Source organism: Convolutriloba macropyga, chromosome 3 (genome assembly GCF_964194025.1).
Source record: "Convolutriloba macropyga chromosome 3, txConMacr16.3, whole genome shotgun sequence".
In the NCBI taxonomy this organism is placed as follows: Eukaryota; Metazoa; Xenacoelomorpha; order Acoela; family Convolutidae; genus Convolutriloba; species Convolutriloba macropyga.
In genome coordinates, this window is record NC_134470.1 from 80,640,373 (window position 1) to 80,652,728 (window position 12,356).

Consider the following 12,356-nt stretch of genomic DNA (forward strand, 5'->3'; position numbering starts at 1 on the left):
CCTTTATGAGGACATGAAAGAATTTCAACACTTGCTTGATCTTTCCGACTACCCTACCGAGCATCCCTTGTTCAACTCTATCAAAAAAAGTTCCCCTGACTATGACGGATGAGCTCAATGGTCAGGTGATGGACGACGCCGTTTTGTTGCGATCAATGTTGTATAGCATCAAGTATCAAGGTTGTGCTAAACAAAGTGCTAAGGGAGTGCAAAAAAGCGTTAAAAAAGCCTACATCATGACAAGTTTCTGAATTGTTTAAAGAGTCAGAGCGTAGAGAGGGCACCAATGACAAGAATAACTCAGAGAAACATCAGATTGTTTTATAACGACAAACAAAGTTGCCTTGAGTTGTTTCGATGATAAGAGATTCATTCTTGAACCAGGATTGGAAATCCTGCCACATGGTAACTTCTGGTTAAAACAGAAGCAACCTAACGATGACCGAGCGTTATCCATTCCTGATGATGACGATGATGATGATGAACAGACGTCTTTGAACAATTTTGATGAAAGCGAAGAAGGTAAGATTTTGTCGGACAAAAACGAGAAACCATCTGACAAGAGCAGCGGGGCTGAAGAATCGGATGACTTGGGCAGCATTTCATCAATTCTTGACAGTTTTGGTGAGTGTCATTTATAACACTGAACATTTTGTTGCCGCTTCATTATATATTTAGCCAGTTTTTAAACCTTTTTTGCGGAGGTGCCGGATCCAGGCTTTCTACCTCGTGACCTCCATGCTGAAAGTGATGATGCAGACATCGTCGATTGGAATGCCTTGAGTGATGAAGAAGATACAGTTGGCTCTTCCTTGCCGCATAACCCCTTTATTGAGTACGAAGCTGTTGAATGTCTGGTGGATGTTGAACCGGAGGGAGACGATGAGGAGCTCAATGAAAGCGCAACATTCTTGCGTGCGCCCAAACGGAGGAGAACTGTAATCGACTCGGACTAACTTTCAAAAGAGAACTTTTGTATGAATGCAGCTCAATTATACAAGTGTAAAAGTATATTCAGTATTTAACCTAGCATTAAAAAACCATTAACCTAGAGTCCGATCTCTTATTAAATTTATTTTATCCAATTTTAATGCACAGCTCGCGCAAAATTGTTCAACATCGGAAAACACTGGGATCTTTTTCTTTTGAGGTGAATTGTTTGTTGTGAAGAACAAAATGGCAGCGTAAATGCAATATAAACTGCATAAATTTGATGAAGCTGTTTGAACTGATGTTCATATTTCGTGCAAAACAAAATCTTTCCGATTTTATAATCCTTGTAATCGAGTGTAAACATCTGAAGAAAGCAAGTGGGATGCATAGACTGTTCCAAATTAAATTTTGGTACAACTTTTGTTTCAAGTTTTTGTTTGTTTTGTTCGCAGCCGCAGGAACTTTATAGTACTCGGGAAAGCTAATAGTAAAATCCAATGGGTGCCTCGCGTCTTAGACTTAGATGTGTTGATTATTTGGAAAATGACAGCTTTTTTGTGAACTTTTGGAAAATTATCGGCCGACCACACGCCTCCAAACAAAAACTTGAGTTCCTTGAATTGTTTTACAACTGCAGCAATTGACACGCTATCTTTCAGGTCAAGTGGAAGTCAGGAGCTGGTTTTTGCTGATATCTCGGGCGCTGTTTATAAAAACTTGACTAAACTTTTCACCAATCAAATAGAGCTCTACTGCATCAGCCAGAGCTGTCCCAAACGAAAGCTTTAATGTAACTGGTGCTCCTGTGAGTTCCGGAAAAAGTGTCAATGGTTTAGATGCCTCCTGTGACAATGTCAAGTCAAATGTTAACATGTATTGATCGTCAAAATCGTCAAGCTCAATGCCGTTCCCACCATTTTTGAAACCCAAAGCAGTCAAAGTGTTATGATAAAGACAAGAATTGTTGCGAGCGTCGACGGGCGTTCACGCAATTGGCAATCCGTTGCCCCGACTGATTTCTATGGGCGTTAGCCCAAATTTGATGTAATGGAATGGATCAGTTGCTAAGATTCCGCGGAATCTTGCATTAGCTATCATGCACATTGTTAATCTCTCTACTGGTTCTGACCCAAAAATAGTTTCTTTAACAAAACTGTTTTGACCCAACTGAATTATGTAGCTTTTACAAAGACTTCAATGTACGGATATCTTGCTGGCGCTTTCAAAAGTGCAGGTTCAATGGAGAGGTTGACAGATTCTGTGAGCGTAACTTTTCTCACAAAAATTGACGCTTCTTCGACAACCGCAATGAACGATTTTTTGGCATTGTCGCCCAAGCCGATGAGGCTTAACTCGTTACTGGAACGATAGAGCTTGACCCGCATGTTAACATCTGGCAACAGTAATTTTTCGCACGTAAGGAAATCAACATAAAGTGCGCCATAAAAGTGGAGCCGATAGTTTGAAGCTAGAGTTTTCTTCATACGCTTTGCGTATCACTCTGTTGTTGTTCGTTTGTCGTCTGGATCGGGATTGTAGGCGTAGCCTTGACATGCAGCCCAAGTGTTTTTTTACTGTCGCTGTTTATCGTTAGCTCAGTCTCAAAACTCGATTATAAGAATTATTAATGTCTGATATCAAGCAGACGTTCAGATAGACCTCCACCTGTGAAAATAAACTATGTAGAGTATTGTTTGTGAAGAACACTGCCTTGCCGTCGGATGCCTTTACTTTGTTTCTTCGATCCGCATCATAAATGCTTGCGACCAAAGACATGTGAATATAATTGAGGTCAATACTGTTCCCTTTGTCCCCACTAACAACAAAATCAAGAGTAGGTCCATTTGGTCCATACTGCGTGAAAACTTCTTGATCGAAAGCACTTTCATAGTTTACGAGAACACTCGGTATTCAAAAAAATCCAGAGCCGTGTGAGTCACTGGGCTAGCAATATCGGCTGCGAGACTTTTGAAAGACGTCTTCGCCGCTACTACTTCACTCGGTGATACCATCGTGTCTAGATTAGATAAATTTGCAAGGATATCCGCAGAGAAGGCCGAGAGTGCTCTTTTTGGGTGATTTGGATGAAGTGGTTGCTTGTTGTTTTCGTTTCTTGTTGTTAATTTTTATCTTTTGTTGTTTGCCTGGGGGAACAACTTTCCCTCTGACTCGCCCCCGGCCTTCCGCCGTTCTGCCCGTCCGTCCGCGCATGTCCGCCCACCCGCGCCGTTCCGCCCGCCCACGCCGGTCTGCATCTGTAAACGCCTCTCGCTCGCACGTTGAAGAGTTTATTCAATCGACTTTTTTACGGACGATTTGAGGGCGCTCTTAATCTTTTTCACTCTCAACGCCAGTCCCAACTCTGGAATAGCTGCTTCAATTAGTTTGCGTCCAACTTTTTTGGCGAGAAAAGGCATATTTTCTCAAAAGAGGTAGAGCTGATCGTCCCACTCGCACAGCTAGGGCCCCCAAACCAGCAGCACCAGAACCAAACTGCCTTGCTGGTCCACTACTGTAGGCTATGATTGCTCGAATTTGAGCTTCATAGTGAGAGTCCATTGGTCTTCTTGCAACTGTTTTTTGTTTTTGAAGTTGTCGAAATGATGCAAAATTTTTCTTCAGACGAAACTTTAGGAGTAAGCGATGACAAGAAGGGAACAACATTACGTGTTTCGTTCCTCAGACTGACGGTTATTGATTGAAATGACGACTTTACATCATCTTTGCACTGTAACTTTGCAAATGATTGGTAGCAAACTGCAGTGGCGCTCTCGATGTCACCTGTCAGCGTAATGCTGCGTAGTAGAGACGTACCCTTGTCACCCAATTTTTCATTTTGCACCATTTCGCAATAAACCAGAATACTGTGACGTCCAGCGTCAATATCCACCGGAAAACGGGCCTCCGATTCGGTTGCACTCAAGGTCGTGACTCCCAAAATGTTTTGCAAATTCTTTGATCTCAACTTGATGGAGGTAAAAAAGAGTCGGCAGATGATGTTGATTTGGAAAAGTTTTCAGCTGCGTGTATCTCTAGGCGTTGATCCTCTTTTCTGATGTTCCAGTAAAGAGGCCAACGTCCAGCTTCTTTCGTGTTGAACGCCTTCCAACAAAGCTCAGTCATCAGATCGTCAACAGAACTGTATCGGCCAGTTCTTACCTGGGCTGATCGATAGTTGATGTAGCTGCTGCTGCTTTCATTGCTCTCTGAGTATTCGTTGAGTGAGGTATTTTCCTCGTCGTGGTCGTCGTCCAGAGACCAGTTGAGAGAGGAAGAGTGGTTGCCGCGAGATATGGTTCCAGAACCTAACATTATTTCTTGTCTTTTGTATCACCGAGGGTAACGAGTAAAGCTCATCATTGTTTTCTTGTTTTACTTTTGCCTCTTCTTCTTCGTCCATGCTTTCAAAATCCCAATTGGAAAAGTCGTCAGAATCATCAACTCGGTCGCACGCGTCCGTTTCAAAACGTTCGTCAGTAATGTCGTCAGTAATGTTTTGATTGTAGAGGGCCAAGAGATTTCCAAAAGAACCACCTGCCGAGTACCCATTGATTTGTTAAGTTCAATGACATTTGGCAAAAGATTTGTGAAGCGTGCCAAAGTGTTATGCTCATAGGTTTGCATGGATGCATTTGAATTTAAATTTAAAGTGAAACCAGTTGTTGATTGTCGATTCCGGTGATTGGCATATCCGAAACAGAAGTCATATCTGTTGGTATTTGAAAAGTTCAGATTCGTAGAAACTACCTGTTATCAATTCGTTTGATTCGTGAGAGACCATCCGATAAGTTAGTGGATTTCTTGTCAGAATGGCTGAAATGCGAAATAATTCGTGACTGAATTGCAGCTTATATCCTTTGTGAAATGTTTCCAGCTTTTTTCTAATCCTGACTGTGTCACCGATTCTGAAGTTTGGCTTCCGCAGCTGATTGTTCAGTGTCAAAGACACTAAGTAACCCAAATGATCAGGTGTTACATCTTTTGCCGCATTCCGATTACACGATTGGTTCGAGAATTTATTACTTGCACAAACTTTTGCAACTGACCAATATACCTTTGTGTGGTGCTCATTCATGTAATGGTAAATCAACGCCTTAAGTGACCTGATGTTTTGTTCTGCAAAGCACTCTTCTTTTCATTATATGTTTGATAAATGGCAATTTTTTTTCCTTGCAGTGTCTGGTGAAAGCACCCAGGAATTCGGTACCATCATCAGTTCACACACGTTCTGGAACAACTCCTCTGTTTTTCAAACCTTTCTTCTTCGTGATCATTCTGCAAAACGCTGCCTTTGTTGTTGTTGCGTCTTTGTCTTTCATTGTTTCAACTCTCAAAATTCGGCTCAGCGTATCAACAGCCACTGAAAGGTACCTAACACCGTTATTGGATAAGTGAAGGGACTGCATATCTGCCAAATCCAATGACAAGATTTCATTCAAGCGATACGATAATACCTTTAGGCGAGGAAAGTTACGCCTCGTTTGCTTGAATTTTGTGTATGTGGAGCTGGTAGATAGATATTTGAGAGCAAAAGAATTCGGCAACCCTGCTGCTTCTGCGAGTGAGGAATCGTTCCCAAAAGCGCTGCTTCAATAAGACATCTGAATAATGCTTATGCGCTTTTTGAAAACTTGGGTTGACAGTGAGTGCTTGTGACACAACTCTCTCCCGAGAACACCTTGTACAAGTAAAAGTTGCGTCATCATAGTCGCTAGCTGACGAGAAACCACTGCAGTCAAAATGGACCCAACCGCAAACTGTACACCAAAACAGCGGCTCGGTTTTCGAGCTTTTCCTCAAATACTCCGTGAACCCTCAATTACAGTTCAATCTCCGTGGCCCCGGGCTGGACTCCACGCAACCAATTCTCAACAAGCAGACAGCAGTAAATTGCAAAATGCCAACCACTGAACGACATAAATTTTGAAAGTTTTGGATTGATTAAAAAATGGAATGCCAGGTTGGCGATGCTCCGGCACTGAATTGATAACTTGTTTCTCCATGTGAAGTTGCTGATGTCGCTTTTGTCACCTTCTTGGCAAATGTGTTTGCAACAAGATGAGGTGGCAACTGTAGTTTGGATATAATTTCAAGGTCTTCGCTTGCTAATTTGTTGTTGGGATTCTGTACAGCTATTAGAAAGTCAAACAAATTAATCTTAGACTTCAAACCGTCTTTGCCTTGTAATACACCTGTTACCGTGTCCAACGTAAAATGCTTTTGATTAAAAATGTTAAGTATACGCTTGGACCGCTCAATTTTCGCACTGCTCATTCCATTTGCGAGCAGTGCATCAAGTACTTTATTGACTGCATGAACAGGAAGAAATTTGTTTTTTCCGCTAATGACTCGGTTGCTTGTGAGCTGGCATTTGTTTGATCTTTCTGGGGGCTTAAACAGAGTGAAAAATCATTGTTCTCGTTTTTTTTAAGAAGTTCTGAGGAGACGTTTAGTTTGGCTACTGCCTCTGAGTCTGATTGGTTGAAGGCGCTTGCACCCAAAATTTCATTTTTTGCTTGCTTAACGAGGTCGTTGTACGAGTTCAATGGCAAAAGAACATACTTCCTTGTGCCAACTTGTTTCTTCATCTGATTTTTGACAAATGAAGTTCGACATCTGGAGCAATTATTTTTATTAGTGAAATTCCGTGGTTGGTTGCGAAAAGTCTACGCTTTTCGGAAAGCTTGACTTTTTTCTGACACATCATAGAAATAATATATCGAAATCGTTTGAAAGTATGTTTGGTATTAGTTTTCTTAGACAGGTATACATTCCACTTAACCACGTTGAAAATGCAATCAACTAAAAATCTTATATAACATACATCGGCATGAATTTAAATCAATCTCTGTAAAACAGGTTGAACAGTTGTAAGAATCTGTAATATACTTTGAGATTGTGAAAGACTCATTCAGTGTTATATATTCGTTGTTTTTGGAGTCTATATGAAACAAGGGTGGTAATTTGTCTGCAGAGCAAATATTCGAAACGAGGCGTAAGTTTTCGTCACAGCGGGGTTCCAAATCAATTTGTTGATGCCCATATGGCTCCTCGGTATCGGATCGATAAGCATACAACAAAAGATCTCGATCTCCCAACTGTCTTCCAAGACAGTCAATTTGAACTATGTCGCGTGGACTTTTCAAAAGTAGTAAATGGGTAAGGTTGAGGTCGATTGTCTTCGAATTCGAACTCTTTTGGTACAGGTTGTGCTTAAAGAAAATAACGTGTTGGTTTTTGTGCCGAGCGGATACAACAAGATTTAAAAACTCTAATGAACTAGCGATTTTGTCGAAGACGTCATCAAACACCAGAAGGTGGCGCTGAAAATTGATCATTATTTCCAACTTTTTGAAGTCCAGGCCATTGAGAAAGTTGATTTCTTTTGGAGTTCATTTCTGACTCTATTTTTTTTGTAAACTGGCTGCCAGTGCTGATAGATGTAGGTTATGCAATCAAAGTTTGGCCGAAAGATTTGCCTGTTTCACCAGTAAGTCCGCCACTAGATGTCTTTTTCCGCAACCACTGGGGCCAACAACGGCCATTAGGAAGTGTGGATCGGTTCTCAGTAATTTATTTATTCTCATTTGAAAACAAGAGTTGACTGTTTTGACAGTCAAGAAAAATCTACTTTGGATGGTTACTTTGGTGTAGGTACAAGGCAACCCAAGAAGTGACCAGATTTGCGGGTTAGTGAATTGGTAGTAAGTAATGGTTATAAAACAAAAGATAACTGCAGAGAGTTGTAGGAAAGAGTCAACAACACATATAAGAGATCGCTCAATATGACCGCAGCAGATTTTCCAAGGAGGACGCTCCTGATTCTGGCTGCCGAAAACAAACTGGTTGTTGAGGTCAATTGCACAGTCTGGGTAGTCTGCCATGATCAAGCAAATGTTACAGGCTGAGGTGGTTTCGGTGGTCCAACTTTTGAACTAGCCTTTGTAATGGAAAGAAATTACTCCAACAGCTTTATGGCCTCACAAAGCTGGGAGAGTTAAGTCAATCTCTGTTTTCATTATGACCGTTTCTCCCCCAACTTTTTGTAGCACTGTTTCTGAAGAATTACTTCAGTTTCATCGCCATTATTTTTAACGCAAAGAGCAGCTATCTTAGACACGTGCAAAGTAAGTAAATTATGGTCAATGGAATTCATGCTCAGAAGGGTAGATATTTCAAAACTTCAGAATTTTGGCACTTGAAACCTATCCAGTAAAGGAGACCGCTAAAGTTACCAAGAAGAAAATGATTACGCAAGTTAGGTATAACATAAATATAACCCCAGGTCAGGTTGACTTCATAAACCCATAAGCGTCTTGAAAAATTGCGTGACACCGAACAATTTTTGAATATTTAAAATAATTGTGCAAAATGCTGTCACCTGGTCCTATTGGACCACCAAAAGGTGCTTTTTTGTTTGCTTCGCAGAGGCTGCTCTTTGGATCAATGGTTAGGCAAACTGCAAGAAGAGCATTTTTGGTATCAGAGTTGTTTTTAAACAGAGAACAGCAAACGGAGAAGTTTTCTAAGACTTTTTTCAAATTTTGATGTGGAATCATTGAACGACCAACCGTTTTACTAATCGAGTTCACAAATTATAATGTTTTTTTGTTGCCTTATCAGTAATTAGTTTGCTCAGTAGAGTAAATATTTTCAGTTTTTTGGTCTTTCATCCGAGCTCTCATTTATTTTCGAATCTTCCCAGCACTTGCAACAATTGCATTGAGCTTCTGTGAGTTCACACTGTACTTGCAAAAACGCAGTGCTCAGACATACTTATGCTCCCGTAACCAGCAGCCAAAATATCAATGTAGGATTCTAGCGATGATTTAAATCGCGAATCACTGCTCTGGAGACTCTATTTTTGCCATCAGGCGACGCTGATCTTCAGTCAGACAAGAAAGATGCAGTGGTCTTACGGGGCAAGCTTTTCCCATTTCCCAGACAATATCCATTTTTTCGTTAGATCTTTTCTCAAGTCCTAGCTCGTCTGCTCTGAGAAATTGTTCGAATTTATCTCCACGACTAACAACGTCCACAGCACAAATTCTGAACTGATTAATAATTCTGAATGGTTAATATCCACAGCACAAACTCAAAACTGATTAATAAAATTTTGCAGGGGTGATTGAGGAATAAACATCCGGGTTCATATTTCGTACAATACTTTGCCTTGGTGTCTAACAAACGCCTTGATTGTCTTTTCCATTTGCTTCGGATTGTCACTGCACACCATAATGTGTTGGTGATCTGAAGTGTTAGAAGTGTTTTGTGCGCCAGCCTCATGAGAAATAACTGCAAGGTCGTAGTCGGTGTGATAGTCGGTCCAATGAGTGAGGCCACGTGTTTGATTTTGAACGGAGAGTGAAATCTCATTTGAATCACGTTTTCTCTTTTTCTGAGAAGAAACGTTCGTCTCTAGCGTGAGTTTTATCGGTACAAGTAACTTTGCCGAATAAACGATGAATCGGTAATGTTTTGGCAAGTACTTTGACACACTCATCTGTTCAACTGATTCACAAAAAACTTCCTGTTCAACTGATTGAGCAAAAAGTATAATGAAAATGAAACGAATTGGGAAGGGAAAAATCCATGACAATTTTGCCTGATAAGATAAACAAACAAAATTTCTGAAATGGAATTTTCTTCTCTGGTACCAAAGCCAATGAACTGGAAAAATCAACAAAGGAAAAGTCCTAACAAGGGAAAGGAAATTAACATCGCCTTAAAAGATAGACAAATAATTTTTCTGTAATGAATTTTACCTAGCACAAAAAGACAACTTTTACTCTCAGGAATCGAACCAAATTAAGGGATACAATTGCAGCATTAAACAGTCGCGGTTCCTGAAAGGCCAAGTTGCCTTGGTTTTCAACAAATTTAAAGGCATTTTGTAGTTTGATTAACCTAGACAAATTGCACCTAGATTGACTTGAAATGATAAGTTTAGCAACTATTTCATAGATGAATAATATTTCTTAGAGGTTCGGAAAACATTCAAAAGAGCATGGATTGAATTTAAGAACATGGTCTTTGGCGCAGTGGTTACGCCTTTGGAACAAAAAATTTGAAATTCGCACTCGTAGGCTCGAATCCGGGTGGTAAAAAAAGTGTTGGGAGAAATGTCAAAAAGTGTGCGGCAGACCCCCGTATTTCTTACTTCTGACGTATTTCGCCTATTTTTTTTTTACTTTACGAGAAAAGGATCACGTGAGGAATTTTTGAGCAAATCTTAACCAATGAGACCTTCCCGTATCAGAAGAATGAAGCTGCATCTAAGACAAATAATAGCTCTGCAGACGTACACCAGTAAATTAACGTTGGCCAATTTTGCTCGTCGATGAGCGCCTGTCGATACATTTGGACTGCGAGATTTTTCAAGCTCGCATTTTTCTCTTCAGAATTTCTAGAAATTGTTGTTTCATCACTTGAAGGTGAAAGTTACAATTGAAGTTATTTTTAGAGGTTGGACAGTTCATGTGGCCCCTTTCATAGCAGCGTTGTCTGTCATTCAGCTCCCCGAACATCGTAAGTGCCATCTGTATAGCAGAGGTTCTCAACCCAGGGTATTGATAAAATGCTGCGAAGACTCGCCCAAGCGAAAACCCTTTGTTATAGCGGGCAATAATTTTATAACATCATTTCTTGTGGCCAAAACGAAACCTCGATATTGTTGCGATTTTCTAGATAGGTAGTCATCATAAAAATTAATTATTGCTCACATAAAATGGGAACTCTTGAAAGTTTTCATGTGGAGTATAATTTACCATTGCGTGAGATTGTACTTCTTGACACGTGTGAAAAACCCGGATGCTTTTAAAATCCAGTTGCACAACCGAAAAAATTTTGAGCCATTCACCAAAAAAGCCACTCACTCAGCTCAACAAACTCACTGGCAATTCCGATGAAGTGACTCATTATGTGGCATTTCTGAAAAAAAACATGTGCAAGAAAAAGTAGTGGGCAATTAAAAAATAGAAAGTTTTGGTTTCATTCAGTGCAAAGGACACTTGAAGTAAATGCTTCTGGAATCCACAAACCTCGGTGATATTGTAGGCGACTTGAACCAGGTGAAAGGAGAAAATGTTATTCCAAGTGTAAATTCTTTTAATGAAAAAAGCAATAAGTGTCAGACCTCTCATGGGTATGGTATCTTTTAGTTAAAAAGCATCCCTTAAAATTTGTTGGCTGTCTCTGTGTCAAGAACTTTTTTGCGGCGGAGTTTTTTTCGGCAGCACAAAAACACTTCTGAGTCAAGTCGTGTCTTAACATTACAGGAGGACATAACTTGCAGAACTTATACGAATTGTGGCAAAAATTCTGGAATTTGTGAAGAATTCATTTCTCAGGATTCATTGACTATCTTTGAACGCAGAAAATATCACTAATGTAAATGTTAATCGTGTAACAACAGAGTTATCTTCCGTTTTTTAATCACAAAATTCACAAAGTTTGTATACCTCAGCAAATCCACGAAGTATCAGCCTTGGCACGGGAAGTGTCACAATTTCTGGACGTTCTTCAAACTTTGCCTCATCAACAAAACTATCCTAATAATGACGCCGAAACGAGAGGCGTAATAGCTTTTGAGAATCACGTAAAGCCTGCACTCAGCTGCCATAAGCATAGAAAATCTAGGTGCGGAGAGACTGGGGTGGCAAGCATCTGATGAAATGAATCTGATACCTACTCCCAACTGATGATTATCGGTTTCCCAGCAACCAAATGCAACCATGGTTTCCATTTTTTTGGGTTTCGAAAGTTTGCACAAAACTCAAAATACTTGATGCAAAGAATTTTAACTCCATTCGCTCGCAAAAGTTTGGTCTAAAAATTATTTCAGACTGTCTTTAGTAAGCACATGAAATAGGGTTGTTCTGATTCTGCCTTGCAACTCTAAAGAAAAATCTTTTCATATTTTTTTTTAATTACCAATATCCAGGTGGTGAGCTTGTTCCAATCCTTGTCCGTAAACTGCGGCCACCAGTCCCTGATGTTTGTCTATAAATTCCTTTTGACTATCTACGTTCGAGATTCTTATTTTTAACGATCAAGATCTCCCTAAAGTTGGCCTGATTTTTTTAGCCACTTGTCTTCAGAAGCCTGTCAGGACAAAATACCATATACCAAAATACCCAATGTGATTTAAAAAAATACGCAATAATTTATTCTAACGTTGAAACTGCCAGAACGATTATTTAGCATACTTAGTTAGTGCATTTGGCCATGCTTCAGAGGTCCGGGACACTTGATATGAAATTATCTCAATCGAACATGGGATTAAACATTCGGCTTAATTGTGAGAAAACATGTTTGTAATAACGAGTGTTAATTTGTAATCGGATTGTTGAACGAAAAGATCAAGGGGAATAAGTTGGGTATAGATGGCATTGGGTATTTTGTCATACAACCCTTCGAAACGA

At 40.0% G+C, this 12,356-nt stretch overlaps 1 protein-coding gene across 2 annotated transcripts in view; it reads left to right on the forward strand.

Moving 5' to 3' along the window:
- Positions 1–1,062: 1,062 nt before the first annotated feature.
- LOC142336510 (delta-aminolevulinic acid dehydratase-like) overlaps positions 1,063–12,356 on the forward strand; it is a 31,733-nt gene continuing 20,439 nt past the window's right edge. For both annotated transcript variants that reach the window (XM_075385405.1, XM_075385406.1), the window contains exon 1: positions 1,063–1,072. The gene's annotated coding sequence lies outside the window, so the exon portion shown is untranslated. The remainder of the gene's footprint in view (positions 1,073–12,356) is intronic.